Here is a 5320-nt window from a genome sequence, read left to right as displayed (position 1 = left end):
AGTCTCGGCAACGACATCGGGATATCCGGATATCCACTGGATCAGATCTTGAGATCAGGAGATCTTGGATAGTAACGCCTTCGGAAAGCTGTTGGAAGTAGAGCTGTCTGAAATAAAGCTTTTATAAAAATCTGTTTGCTGTTTGGTAACTATATTTCTAAATTGCTGTGGCACTTTAACATATATTTGGTAAATAAACTGAGAAACTACTTTTGTATGACAAAATTACAATAAAGGACATTGCATAGTATTATACAACAGAGCATAATAAAACATAACATATATTAATACATAATATACAATATAGTATAATATTACTTTAATGTAAAATAATATTATTATGATATAGTAATATGACATTACATAGCATAGCATAATAGTAATATAATTATTAGAGTAAATTAATTTTCCATAATATAACATAATATTAAATTATTTAATATAATATATTAATTTATTATGATATAATGTAATATATATTATATTTATAATATAATACAATAATAAAGATAAAAAATATTATAATTATTAGTATAAATCAATTTCCCTTAATATAACATAATATTAAATTATTTAAAATAACATATTAATGTATTATGATATAATGTAATATAATATAATATTTATAGTATTATACAATAATAAAGGTATAAAATAATATAATTATTAGTATAAATTAATTTCTCATAATATAATTAATATTAAATTATTTAATATAACATATTAATGTATTATGATATAATATATTATAATATTATATTTATAGTATAATACAATAATAAAGGTATAAAATATTATAATTATTAGTGTAAATAATTAATAATGTTGAAATATATTTATTTATTATCTTATTTATTCATTCATTCATTTATATAAATATTTATTTATTTATTCTTTTTTATTTTTTAAATCTTCTTTTCTTCTCTTTTTTTCTTTCATTTTCTTCTTTTTTTTCCTTTTCTTTTTCTTTTCTTTTTTTCTTCTCTCCTTCTCCTTCCTTCCTCTCCCCTGTTCTCCTTTCTTCTCCTCCAACGCGGCCGGTGGCGCCGGAAAGGGGCCAGGCCGCCGCGGCCGCGGGAGGAGGTCGGGTCGTGGCCGGCGGTGCCCGCGGCCGCGGCTGGCCCCCTGGGAAGTGCTCTCCTTCCGCAAGGCCGACAGTGCCGGAAAGGGGCCAGGCCGTGGCGGACGCGGGAGGGAGGCGGGTCATGATCGCCAGCAGCCGCAGAAAGGGGTAGGGCGCCCCTTCTTCTTTCTATTCTTCGGCCCCTCCCCATCGTGGGATCTCCTTCTTCTTCGGCACCGCCCCTTTCCGTGACGGGGACATCATGCCTGGCGGCGGCCGCGGGAAGGGAAAAACCACCCGTCTTCCTCTTCTTTGGCACCTCCCCGCCATGGAGGTGGGGGAGAGGGAGTGCGACGGCGGGGCAGAGAGAGAGGGTGAGGCGGCGGAGGAGAGGGAGTGGGGTTGGGTGGGAGAGGAAGAGACGATGAGAAAGAGGTTTTGGGGAGGAAATTTTTTTTATTTTAAATGGGGGTATTTTGGTCAAAAATACAGTTTTCAGAAAAAAGCTGAAAACAGTATTTTCGGAAAGCTCCTAATTGGAGCTTTCCCCCAAAAGTTGTTTTCAGCTTCCCGCAAAAACTGAAACAGCTTCTCGAAAAATTTACCAAACACCATTTTTTAGCTAAAAGTACCATTTTTTTTGGATAGTTTCTCTCCTATTCTGAATGAAAGTGCTTTTTGGCCCTCCAAAAGCTCCCCCAAACAGAGCCTAAGTCTGGAGCCAAAATAAGAGAAATATAGAAAACTAATTTCTCTCAAAAACCGCTTTTTAAATCTCTCGAAAAATAGAGAGATTTGAAGAGAAAAAGAAAATCCTCTTCTTTCATCTTCTTTTCTCTTACATCTCCTTTCTCTTTCCTTGGTCTTGGCTTGAATTTCTTATCTCTTCATTTATTTTCTTTTCTATTCTCTCATTTCTTTTCCTTTGGTAAATTTCTTTCCATGTATATTGAAACAAGGGTTAGTGATTTAAATAATGCTTAATTTCTAAGAGAAAAAGGAGTCCAAGAGAAAAACTTCTCCTTGAGTTGTCATTCCCATAAGTTTACACATTGTGGGAGCCATATGTCATCTAGAATTTGCATTAGTTGGTTAGTTGCTGTGAAACCTAAGTTGATGTAAATTAGTTGGAAGCAAATTTTAGATAATTTCATGGGAACAGTATATTGACATTTATTTCATGTTAAATCTTTTCTTACAGAAATATATTAAAATGTCTTTAATAATTTGTGCATCTGCATGTGTATTATCACTAGCATTAAAAAATTCAGGATAGGATCTCCTTTACCCAAATGCCAAATCTATATTTTGTTGGTACGTTGGGATGCCGTAGGCACAGGATAAACTTGAAATAGAACAAAAGTTACTTAATATAAAATAGAAAATTTTCATCTTTTTTTCTCTTGAAATTATGTAATGGTTATTATAACAAATGTTCGGTGCATAATTCATATTTCCAATCAATGGGTGCATAATTTCCTTGTCTCCATCACTTGTATTTCTTATTTTGTATTTTTCAAATGGTTTCTGAGTTTGGATTCAATATCAAGCCCTGCCATCCTTCAATGGAATCTTTGACTCCCTTCTTGAGAGCCAGCTTCAAATAAGACCACATACAGGTTTATTTTTCTGGCTGGCCACGCTGAGCTAAAAATCGTTGAGCTTTATCTATGGGCCCTGATCAGGCCCAGCGACCCCAAGTTTGTGTCTAAGCCCATATGGCTTGGGCCTGGCCCACAGTCCTCGTCGAGCTTCGAGGGTCCTACTTTCACCCATGGATCGAACGGGAATTACCAGGCTAGCTCGAAATAAAATTAAGAAATACAGCCCATTTCTTTTCTTTTCTTTTTGGGTACAAGAATCATCTCAAATTTACATATAAGTAGAAGAATTAACATTCTGAAAACAACAAGCAACCCATCAACTAACCCACTGAACATAACTATTCATGCCTCTGATAGAGAATATTAAATGCATCAGCAGTCAGTATATGCGCAAAAATACAACCCATTTCTTTGATAGGAGACAGAGATGAGGATGAGAAAAATTAAGCACCCATTGATTGGATGCACCTATGAATTTATGCATTGAATATTTTTTATGTTGACCATTGTATAAAATCAAAAGGAAGAAAAGGAATGCTGAACATCCTGTCCAAGTGCTGGCTCCTAATTCCTGTTCAATAGTCATGGGTGAAAATAGGGTGTTCGGACTATCAAACGCTTGCTTGGATGGTATCATTCCTTGCTACTTAGGTAAGAAAGTTGGGTTTCGATAACCCCCAAAGGTAGAGCGGGTATGAAGTAAAAAAAAAAAAAAAAAGAGGTGTGAATTAGTCTCTCTTAATCTAAAAAGAAAAAAGAAAAAATAAAAATGAAGATAGGGCCTCTAAGGTGGAGAAGCAATATGGGCTTAGACACACACTTGTGTTGGGGGGTGTTTTGAGTTTGGGCCAGCTTCCCATCCCCCTGCGTACGAGGAGGATATTAATTCAGATAGGAAGGCCCAAGCCCAAGGAATATTGTTATGGGGGTCACATGAGACAATGAATGTAATGCATAAGCGACAGTGTCGAACTTAAGACGGCAAGAGAGAGACTCCACCCTGGTCCACCATTTTCAAGCTTCCATCCTTTATGTGACCCTAGAGCTGATTAAAATCCGAGCCGGGCCAGGCTCGGGCCAGGCTCTACAGCAGAAATTAGGCCCGATAGCCTTGCCCAGGCCCGGCCCGACCCGACTGTCGGGCTTAAATTTTTGTCCAGGTCCGACCCGACTTTATAAATCTGGTTCTAGGTCCGTCTAGCCCGGCCTGACCCGATAGGCTCGACCCGACAGGTCCGATTTTTTCTTTGTTTGGAATATGAAAATGGGCCAGAATGGCCCGACTAGGCCCGGCCCGATTTTTTTGGTCGGGCCACTTTTTCTGCCCAGGCCCAAAACATGGGCTTTTTTTTAATGCCCAAGCCCGAAAAATTTTGGGCCGGGCTGGGTGGGCAAGAAGGCCCGTGATCAGCTCTATGTGACCCGTACCATGATTCGTCTCTTTCACCACCCTCTTCTATCTCAAGTTCTCCATAAAAAATTAGTTGAGCTTATGCAAAGGAAATAAAGGCTACTTCTTTCAATTGCTCCATAGTTTCTCTCCCTTTCTCTGGTTTCTTTTTCTTTTAGCAAAACCAGAAGATTGGATTTAGCCATAAGAAGAATGCTTGGTATAAATAACCCACTTCTTGATTTTTAACCCCCTTAATCACTACGAATGCCCCTCCGATCAGTGCAGTAGGATGTGTCTTCTAATGCCAGAAGTGTTTTTTAACATTTTTTTTCTTTCCATTGGAGCCAGTTCATAAAGACTTGTCATGGTAAGGGATTGGGGTGTAGGCACACCTGAAGAGCGCGGTACAATGGAGCTTTTTTAGCTCCTAACCTTCCTCCACTTCTATTTGTCTCTTCCATAAAATGGACCTGCAGTCCCACCTTTATTTCATCAGATGGACTTTAATATAATTGAAAATCCTATAACATTCAAGTAGATGATATATATAGAAATGGATGCTGATAATTTGAGTTATTAGATATGATTTACCGATCCTAAGATGTTTAGATACTCAAAAATTATTTAAAAGCTCCAAATATATATAGCAAGTGATCAAAAAACAGTTTAAAGAATAAAAAATAATATATATTTTTCAATCACTCGATGCATGGATAAGAAATCTTCAAATCATGTGATTTTTCATATATGAACCAAGGTCTGCAGAACCGGTACCAAAATCCGTATAGGTCGGTGAATGGGTCGGTATGATATCGAACCGGTACCGTATCGACATAAGATGCGCTTGGGTATGATGGTTTCGTACCGGCACATTTTTTTTTTGAGTTTTCAATTTCAATTAATTAGTGATCACTCTTTTTCAATGATTTTAACTCTATTTTGATATTTTTTTGATATTTTTTGATTTTTTTTATGCTTATATGATTTCAATTTAACCTAAATAATGCATCTTATTGTTTTAAAATGATACAAAATATAAAATAATTAGTAGAATGTTGCATGCTATAAGAAGTAACATGTTCTGTATCTGTAATGTATGATACTTCTGTTTTAGCAAAAAAAACAACACGAAATATCCTCAAATTAATTAGTAAGGTAAAAAAATATAAAATAATATAATTAATTACATATATGAAGATATCTTGGAAAAGAAGTCATGTGGTGATCGACTCCTCTATGATTGTGGCTGATCAGCTGAAA

This window comes from Phoenix dactylifera, chromosome 7, assembly GCF_009389715.1.
Source record: "Phoenix dactylifera cultivar Barhee BC4 chromosome 7, palm_55x_up_171113_PBpolish2nd_filt_p, whole genome shotgun sequence".
In the NCBI taxonomy this organism is placed as follows: Eukaryota; Viridiplantae; Streptophyta; class Magnoliopsida; order Arecales; family Arecaceae; genus Phoenix; species Phoenix dactylifera.
This window is presented reverse-complemented; position numbering follows the sequence as displayed.